Consider the following 10,197-nt stretch of genomic DNA (forward strand, 5'->3'; position numbering starts at 1 on the left):
AAAAAAAAAATCAGGGTTCTACTGCTACTGTTTAATTTCCTAGTAAGTGGTTATTGAGAAATTGGAGTGTGACTCCAGGGAAACACTGCGGACTGTGAAAGACTCACGCCTTTGCCAAGCAGACGCTCTGGGTGAGTCGCCTGGGTCACTAACTTTGGCACTTTGGCTGTGTTGCTTTTCTTTGGGGAAGATTTATGGCCAAGTTGTCTTTACTTGCCTGTGTCCTTATCAGGCACAGCAGCAGTAGGAACCACAAGTAAAAGGAGTTAAATTTCTCCACCTTTTACTCATCAGGAGCGTGGTCTTCAGGGTCAGGCTGCCTAGATTCAGATCTGGCTGCACCACTCACTAGCTGCCTGGCCTTGTGTAAGCCACTGCACCACCCTCTGCCTCTGTTTTCTCACGTGAAAAGCGAGGACAATAGTATTATCCAGTTCCTGGGTTCCGTGAAGGTGAAATACTACTGCTTATGAATTGGCACAAAGTAATGCTCCATAATGGCTTGTTGTTATTACAAAAGCTTAAAATCGAAATTAAGGTATCCTCTTAAAAAAGTCCTTGCACATGTTTAGAAGCTGGCGAGGCTGCCACATGTTTTCTTTGCCTACCAGCTACTTACAGTTTACAAGAAGAAATGGGGCCAAACATGGATGGAGAGAAAAGCACCTTGAGTTCTCCTCCCAGGGGTGAAATCAGGTACAGCACTGTCACGAAAGAGCGGATGGTACTGACTGTGGGAAGCTTCCTGGGGTCTGGGTCTGAGGAAGAAAACTGCAAGATAACAAACGATAAGGAGGAAGTAGGAGTGCCTGCTTGCTTTTTATTTTTTTTTCCGAATTCAGTTCTTTTAATAGATTGCATATACAGATGTTTAGCCATACCTTAGATGAACTCTTTAAGAGCAGAACTTTAGATCCAATTTATATGCTCTGGATACCACCTTTCTTATTTTTTTTACAGTAAGGTCTGGTATTCAGACACCCACTTGTACACTGACAGCTTTAAGAAAAGCAGGACACAGAGGGAGTTGTCACTTTTAGCCGTAATGAAATACCACTAACCCCTTTTTACAATACCGAGTTCAAGTCACTGTCAGAGGCTAGCGCACCACAAAGTCACCAGGTACAAAATTGCTAGTTCATTTTTAAATTAATAACTTGAAATTACCCTTGTCCCCCACCCCATTACATCTTTTTATAAACAGCAAACATTTTGCTATTTTATACATAGGCTAGCAGGCTTGTTTCAATATGAAAGTGCTAATTCATTTACAGATTTTTATAATGAGTTATGTAGTGCTACAATAAATGTCCAATAATCTACACAGGAACAATGATGAATGAAAATGATGAGGATTGAATAAGGCTATCATTATCTTATATTATTTACGTATAAAGAATAGATACCCAATGGTGAGGAAGAGACAGAAATTGGGCAAATACTCATAGGTGTAAAAATTACATCTACCTTTTTTTTTTTTTTTTTTTGAGACGGAGTCTCGCTCTGTCTCCCAGGCTGGAGTGCAGTGGCCGGATCTCCGCTCACTGCAAGCTCCGCCTCCCGGGTTTACGCCATTCTCCTGCCTCAGCCTCCCGAATAGCTGGGACCACAGGCGCCGCCACCTCGCCCGGCTAGTTTTTTGTATTTTTTAGTAGAGATGGGGTTTCACCGTGTTAGCCAGGATGGTCTCGATCTCCTGACCTCGTGATCCGCCCGTCTCAGCCTCCCAAAGTGCTGGGATTACAGGCTTGAGCCACCGCACCCGGCCTACATCTGCCTTTGAGTTCATACTGTAAATGAGACGTTTTAAGTAGTCCTGTAGCCCGTGCCTATTTTTTCCTTAGAAAAGGAAAAGCTGCCTGACATCCGCTCTTGTTTCAGATTTCCACAGCTTCCCCTTTGAAGCTTCAGAGTCAGGATCTTACTTTCTTCAAAAAATAAAGAAAATATGCCCCCTGAGTTACCTCCCATCTCCACCCCCCACCCCTACCCCCCATCCCCACCTCCCATCCCCAACCCTCACCCCTACCCCCCGACCAAAATCCGCTGGTTTCTTTTCCAGTGCCAGGCTGCATGATCAGGTCCCATCTCTGGGGTTGTTGTTTCTTTTTCCATCTATTGATCATTAGTTTAGAATAGATAACATGAACCAGTTCTGGAACCACGACTAGGAGGAACACAAGCTGTTCACTACAGTCACACAGCAGGAAAGAAAGAGAGAACTCAATTCATCCCTGGTACTGGGCCTCCGAAGTTGAAAGAACTTGGCACAAATGGGGCACTGAATTTGTATCCTCCATGCTTCTCAATCATTTTGGATTCATGGGCTGCTCTCCTTTGATCAGTCAGAGTTGCTGTATACGGTAACTGTTTTCTTTGTTCTTCATTAAGACGATGAGTCAGAGCCTGATACCACACAGGATTACGATTTTGAATCGTTCGAAAGATAACTTTAAATGTCTGATGCTCATCAACAGGGTTATCTTCATTATCAATGATTGTGGAATAGCCTTCCAGAAAATTCTCTTCCACATCATCATCTCAATCTTCACCATCTCCATCATCACCAGCCTGCTTAGCCAGAATCTCCAAATATTCTTGCCCATCTTCATCAATATCATCTTCATCACTCCCCAGTTCCTCTGGTCAATGCCACGCCCTTTGCACTGCAGAATGATGACCTCAAACAATTTTGCTGTGTGACACTCTGCATCTTCTCCTGCAACTCCTGTAAAAACCTTTTTGCACAGACTGTATATCATTTCAAGATAATTGGTGTCAGACAGAAGTGTGTCTGTATCAACTGCTACATAGTTATGAAGGAAGGGCATCATATCTGTAAAATAATTAAAGCCATCTTGCTCAAAGACTTCAAATACAAGGTAGCTGCCACATCTGTGGAGACACTTGTTCACATGTCAAACTGTGCGCTAAAGAGAAGATCTCAGAGAATTCTAAGACATGTTGTTGTAAAACAGTACCAATGACCTGTAAGCAGATTCCCTCGAACTGTTGGGTTATCTCTTTATGATCTTCAACTACCCTCAGTGTGTCAATTGTATTAAGAATTCCCATAGCAAATATTTGAGAGAATACCTTTTAGTTTAATGCATAGTTAAATTCATCCTGTAGTGTTCCTGGAGGAGCTAGAGCCTGGTCGTAGGCTACGACTCATCAATTAACTTCTACAGTGGAGACTACTTCTGGGACTGGAATATAAAAAAGAATCAAAGGTTTTGATTGTGAGTTGCAATAAAGGGAAAGACCATGCTCAGAGCAGTGCCAGCATCTGAAGTGTGGAGCCTGACGCATTTCATCACCTACAACGGAAGTAGTTAACTGGAAGAGATCACCAAGAAAATAAAAAGAGACTCATTCATTGGGGGGGAAAAAAAAAAGAATTCCCATAGCAGTAACTGCTTTGTCATCACTACCTTCATCATCTGGCCCCGTCTGGATTACTTGGTTAAATGTCATTGCCAAATGTTGTGTCATTTCTACTGCAATAGGAGTAATTTCTTCACTATATTCATGGATCATTTTCTGAATTACATTGGTAAGGTCACCATTTTCTGTTTCTCTTGTAATACAAAAAAGAGCCTGCATGACAGGTCTGATGAATGGCATGGTATATTCTTTAGCTTTTTCTTGATTGCTGATCAATACTTGAAGGGCAGTGGCAGCTTCCACTTTCACAAGCATTTCTCTATCATCAATCAGACATCTTCTTGTTAGCTCTAAGGCTGTTTGAAGGTTCTGATCACTTTTGAACTTCACTTCACAAAAATAGTAAAGTACCCAGCAAGCCCTTGCTCTCACGTAGCCTAGTTCACTGCTGAAGAGAGGGAGTACATGAATCTGCAACATGCATTCTGTCTGATCTTTACAGATCTTTTTCTTCAGAAGTATTTCAGCTAAAGAGCCAATCCTATGCAGGGCTCCATCGTTTTTTCGAGGCTCAGCATTTGGTTCTGTAAGAATCTGGTAACAAAATCCCAGTCTTTTGCAGTACCTCTTTCCTCTTACTACAGGCTGTAAACGGAAGTGTCTGGGCAGCAGTGGTAGGAGAAAGGAAATCTTCAAACACATCATGCTTTGTGCGTATATATTCGTAAGGGTCTTCTTGCCAAAGTTCCTCGTCGGCATCTGTGCACATCAGTGGAAAAATAACATCTCGGATAATGTCTTGTATACAGGGCTTCAGATTCTTCCAGATGAGAGCATGAGAAACTTCTTGATTAATAAAAATTACAAAGGCAGTGAAGGCCCATTGGGGAATATACAGGAATGTTTAAAGCAGAAAATAAGTCATTTAAAGCTCCTCCACCCAGAGATCATTGTTAATTCCCTAACGCATTTCCTGTTTTCAGGCTTTTGAGATAACCTGGGCAGACTCCGGCCATGGGAAAGGAAGGCTCAGGAGCCATGTGAGATGCTGGTGCCGTCCAGCATGGCCCCAGCTAGGAAAGGATGGGCCTGGGGTTCTGGGCACACACAAAGCAATGGGATTTGTCAGAATCATCACCAACCTCCTCTGAGCTGGGGCAGCAGAGTGTTCTAAGCCCCCAGCAACATGTAAATTCACCAAAGAAAGCAGTTACTAGAGTTCATACAGAGAAAGCAACTGATGATAAACTGACTTTTGGTTTTTAAAGATTTGGTGTATTAAAATGTGTTTTTGTTGTCTTTAGTAGTCTACTGACACCACCTTAGAATCTCTCTCATTCATTTCCCATCTGTAAGATGAGGGAGGTAACAGCCACACTTCTTTCTCTGAAGTTACAGACTCCCAGGGAGCAGGTTGCTGAAAGCTCTTTGAGGACACAGTCTAGGTGTAGAGCCCCCCCAGTATCTAACATAACAGAAGGACAAGGTGGATAGAAGGGCAAGGTGCCTCTCCAGGGCAGCTGCAGAGTATCAGACCTTCTCGAAGGAAGGCGGAAGCCCTGATGGGACGCAGTGGTCTCATCTGGGTTCTGGTGAGAGTGGCAGCCCTGGAGGTGAATTTAGTCATGGTCCATCCAACAGGTCTAACTGGACATGGCATTCCACCTCTTCAAAAGCTGAACAGCCCACTTGACAGAAGTTTTCAAGTTTGGTTTAGCAATTCTATATTGTATAGATACTGCTTTTGTCTGCTGTAATAAACGAGGAGTTATAATTACTCCAAGCTTTGTTCTTTTTTTAATGTGTACACTACTTCTACATAATCAATGGTTGGTCCATTTTGTTAGTTTCTTACATTCCTCATAGACTGGTCTGAATGTTTGCAGTGGGATCAGACGTTACTAGCATATTGTCAGATTTTTTTGTCTTATTTTTTTCTATCACAGCCAGCCTGCCTGCCTAGATCTGTAGAACTAAGTCTCATTCAGGTCAAGGATCATGTGCTTGAAAGGAACTGAAACTCATTCACAGGGTGAGAGCGGGTAGTGGCAGACAGGAAACATTAGAGAATGTCAGGGAAGGCAGGGGCTCTCCCCGGTATTTCTCCCAATGGCCCCATTGTCTCTCCTCTCTGACGTGTGTTTCCTTTATCCCCCAGCCCCGGACCTATACTCTCTGTGAGGCTCTTAGTTTCTGCTCCCGCATCACATCAGCTTGCATGGAGAGGCAGCCGCACTGGCTCTGGAATTGGTGCTTAATGGCTCAGGGCTCACCTCTTCTGCTTTCTTCAGCAGAGGAGCCTGCAGGCTCCACGTTAGGGAGTTGCATCTCCTAACAGAGAGGGAGAGGGAGGAGCCCCCCTTGACTTAGAGTAGAGAAACTTCCTGTCATTCCTAATGAGAGTCACCTCATTGTCTTGGGAAAAGCAACTTAGGACATTTCAAGCCTCAGTGCAGGGAAAAGGCAAAGGGAAGGCAGGAACGAGGGGGCCTGGGGGGGGTGTACAGCAGATTTCTCCTTTTCCACGCCTCCTTCAGCATACAGAATACAAATGATCTCTTGAGGAGTTGTATGGAGCAACCTAAACCACCCCCAGCACCGTTTCTAAAATTCGCCAATTAGATCCAAGTGGTTTAAGGAGCAAGGGAGGATAAGCAGAGTCCTCACTTCACCTAGCGAGAATTTACTAGCCAGGGAATTCTTCCTTGACTTAGGTGAGATTGTCAAGGTTCAAGGGATGGATATTTTTGTTGCTCAGGAGCAGGAAGGAGGCAAGAGTTCATTTTGGAGGTGAGGAATAAGGAGGAGGGCAGCCCAAGGAAAGGTACACTTGGAAGGAGTGAAAAGGAATCAGGAGGCAGGACACAGGAAGCCTAGTGCTGTTGTTGACAATAGGTGCTCAGTAAACTTTTGGTCAATTAACTGGAAAAGTAAGGAAAAGATGGATGGAAGGCAAAAGGGGGCCCACTCTGGAATGTGGATTTCGAATGATCCCTATTCCCTATGCCTTTCCCTGCAGCTGAGAGCAACTGCCTTTGGCTCTGCTCCTGGCTTGGGCCCTGTGGTTCTTGGGGAGGTAGGAATAGAGCAGGGGAGCCAGCAGCCCCCTATCAGACAGGCAAGAGTCTTGCATCTTCCCTTCTGATGCATTCTAGAAGTGATGAGAGAGCATCGTCCTCTGCTCCCAGTCTGTTGCAAGAGCCTGCTGGAATTCTGCTCCCTTCTCTGCCCTCACTTGCTACAGGGACTGCCTCTCCAGGATGAAGTCATGGGGGCGGGAGCCATGGGGAGCCTTTGTGGCTGTGACCCATGATTGAGTCTGGGGGAGGGTTACCTGGAGGTGGGGTACAGCCTACGGCCAATGAAACAGTTTTTTCACAGCATTAACTTAATGGGAAATGGAGGGACTCAAAAGCAGATCTCAGTCTTGTGACTGCCACGCTCTGCTCTGACCTGTGGGGCTGACAGATTGCTCTTCAGTAAATGTTGGACTTGGGTAAATTTCTCCTTCATATCCCTTAAAACCCATGACAATTGTGTTTATCCTGGAGTTTCCCTGACAAGAGAAAGCGAGCAAAAAATAAGTATTTACGTATATATGTTTGTGTGTGTGAGAGAGAGAGACAGACTCCCATGGCATAGGACAGAGATTCTGTCACTCAGGCTGGAGTGCAGTGGTATGAATATGGCTCACTGCAGCCTAGACCTCCTGGGCTCAAGGGATCATCCCACCTTCGCCTACTGAGTAGCTGGGACTACAGGCGTGTGCCACCATGCCCAGCTAATTTTATATTTTTTGTAGAGATGCAGTCTCACTATGTTGCCCAGGCTGGTCTCAAACTCCTGGGCTCAAGCGACCCACCTGCCTTGGCCTGTCAGTTTGGAGATTTGATTACAGGCATGAGCCACTGCACTCAGTCCGTTATTTTTATTATTAGCAGCTCTGGGAATCTTTACCATAAAAGTTTTCTCCCTATATAGATAACAATGGGAAGATTGGAGATTGTGAAATCAAACAAAAATGGGTTTAAATTCTTTCATGTTCATTATCTAATGTGTGGTCTTATCTCATCTCTCTGAGACCAGTTCCGACATTTGTATAATGACGTTAGTAATATTACCTCATTAACGCATTGAGGATTTAGGTGGAGAATACCAATGTTGAGGTAGAAATGCCAGTCAATCCTGGCAGGAAGGGGGATGACTAGAGGACTGTTTAATAACGGGATTATTTACAAAGGTGTGGCCAGGGTAGGAAGCAACAGGGACAGAGCTTACCCGTGCTGGTAGCAGTGAGGCTACCCTCTCCAGCTCTGAGGGGTTGGGAGTAAGGCATTGCTAGAACCTGCCTTGCAGGTGCTGTGTGACCTTTAGTCAAGGGACAAAGCCATCCCACAATGACACCAGCAGGAGGAGTTTACAGCCGGCGTCATTTCCCTCTCTCTCCCTCCAGTTCCCTGCCTGGGCTCCCTGCCCATTGCTCAAATCCAACCAGAGGCCAGAGGGCAGGGGAGCCCCCGCAGGTAGTCTACGGAGGGCAGCCTCTGGGGGCACAGCAGCTGGAGAAGGGTGAACCATAGAGTGAACCAAGGAGACAGAAGATCTCCAGCATAGCAAGAGCTCAAGAAATGAGATGACTATGATGAGTCATTCAAGTTCAGTGTAGAGTCTTCCAGCCCATAGCTGGAAGAACAGGCATTTTTTTCTTGAGAACAGGCATTTTTGTTTTCTCACAAAGCATTGGTAAATCTCCACACAGATAATATGCGCCCATCAATGGTTGCTGATCACTGTTCAGCAACCACCGTTGGGCAAATTTTTTGATCATGGAGCAAAAAATGTTGACTTGTGAGCAAGTTTAACATTTGAAGTTCAAAGACAATGGTACGATAAATTTAAATTGCACAGCAAGGAATAAAAACAGGACAGGCATCAAGTCTGGTACAGCTTCATTTATTTCTTACTTTTGCTACCGAATTGAGTTTGCATCCAAGTGCTCCTCACGCTCCCATTGGCAGAATGATGAGGTAATGAACTAACAGCATTTACAGCAAATGACAGCAGATTGTTCTGTAATTCAGGGGCTAACCTACGTGCCACACAGTGGTCTTTTGATGTCTGTGAATTTCTTCAGGGTGGGTGGGGAAGCTTTTTGCTTGTAGGGGAAGGCTCTGGATGGACTGAGCCTCTGACGTATCAACCGTAAGTCCTGGGGTCCTGGGGCTTTATTCAGAGGAAGAAAGCAGATTCTACAGGCCGCAGTAGAGTGGTCTGTCCCGGAACCAAGCCGTCTGCCCTGAGAATTGGACTCCACGGTGGCCAACTGGACATTGTCCTTGTGCCCGGAGGGGTGACCTACACGTGGGACAGGAAAGGACATTGTGGCTTCGTCACCAGAAATGCTCTGCCAGGTCTGTCCTTCTGGAACTTGCCTAACCTGCTCTGCAAAGGTTTCAAGATATTCTAATGCATCCACTTTAATTTATTCAAACCCCAACGTACAGTCTGATTTTTCTGGCTTCTGGCTAGCTGGGTGACGAGAAGGGTGTTGCTAAGAGGTAAATAAATGATGGAGCAGAGCCACCAGGAAGGTCCATGGGGCCTCCACAACCGCACTGGGCCCCTGGCCCGGAAATCTGCATTCTAACACTCCTCACTGATGTGGACAGGCCTTGTTTTAGAAACAGGACTCCCAGGAGCAAGGGAACCAAAAAGTGTATTTCAGGATAATTTAAACATAAAAAAAGTCCTACCTTATTTAAAAAAACAAAAACCTGCTTACTTCCCTTAAAAAATATGTAGTTAAGGTTAGCCACTTGCACTTATATGTAGAATAATTGCATTGTGCTTACATTTCTGGCAGGCAAAATGGCATTTTATTACCAATCGGTCTGGCAAGGACACAAGCGATCTAAAACCTTTTTTTTACCTTTTTTTCTCACTCAAGATCAAGTAATGATGGGTTCCACTAAAGTCTTAGTAGAACAGCCCACCTGTGTGACTGCTGAAAACTGGGTGACAAACTCTACACGGGGGTAGGTGACCCGCTCTGTTGTTGTCACCCTGGGACACTGCACCATCTGTTTGTTGAGTTCCTCTGATGGGCTGACTTCTGATGATCCTGTGCTTTAACGAAGTGGCTTCTGCAGCATAGGCTTTAAATCCAAAGTCCAGGTGGTGTGGGCTGAAAAAAGGAACTGTCCAGACTCTGGTGCTAGTGTCGGGTGGGTTTCCACAGCCCACGCTGAATGCTGGGGGTCAGCGGAGCAGCCAGGCATCAAAGACCGAGTGCAGAGTCTGTCCCACGTGGGCGGGAGGGAAAGGGAATCCCAGATCTGACTTTCATCCTTCAATTCCCATGCGCGATTTTCTCTAACTTCCGTGTTTCAGGATGGAAAAAAAATTGCCAAAACACACAGAACAAGGCTAGTCCAGAGAATTGTTGAGGATGTGACAGGAAGTTTAAACTTAAAGTTCTTATGGCCCTCGACGTTCTGGAGTTAGAGGAGGGGAGAAGGTGCTCTGCAGAGCTGAGGTTTGCTGGAGGCCTAATCCTGAAATTAGTAGGGACTGGTTTGTTATTTGGCTGAATCACCTGCCTGATGCCTGCCTGAAGTCAGAGGAGATGGGCAGGGCCACCCTGTGTATGGAATCAAAGGAAGAGCTAGTGGCTTCTGGTTCCTGGCCAGGTTTCTGTCTGTGTCTGCTTTAAATAGGCTCTGTACACCCAAAGGCTATATGACGGACACATATTTATTATTCAGGACATAAGACAAACTTTTGCCTGGCATAAGCCCACCGTGTGGCCAA

At 45.3% G+C, this 10,197-nt stretch overlaps 1 pseudogene across 1 annotated transcript; it reads right to left on the reverse strand.

Moving 5' to 3' along the window:
- Positions 1 to 3,083: 3,083 nt before the first annotated feature.
- LOC100429632 (importin-7 pseudogene) lies at positions 3,084 to 5,153 on the reverse strand (annotated as a pseudogene). Its single transcript, XR_013407941.1, has one exon. The product of XR_013407941.1 is annotated as an importin-7 pseudogene (transcript).
- Between the last annotated feature and the right edge of the window lie 5,044 nt (positions 5,154 to 10,197).

Source organism: Macaca mulatta, chromosome 17, assembly GCF_049350105.2.
Source record: "Macaca mulatta isolate MMU2019108-1 chromosome 17, T2T-MMU8v2.0, whole genome shotgun sequence".
Lineage (NCBI taxonomy): Eukaryota > Metazoa > Chordata > Mammalia > Primates > Cercopithecidae > Macaca > Macaca mulatta.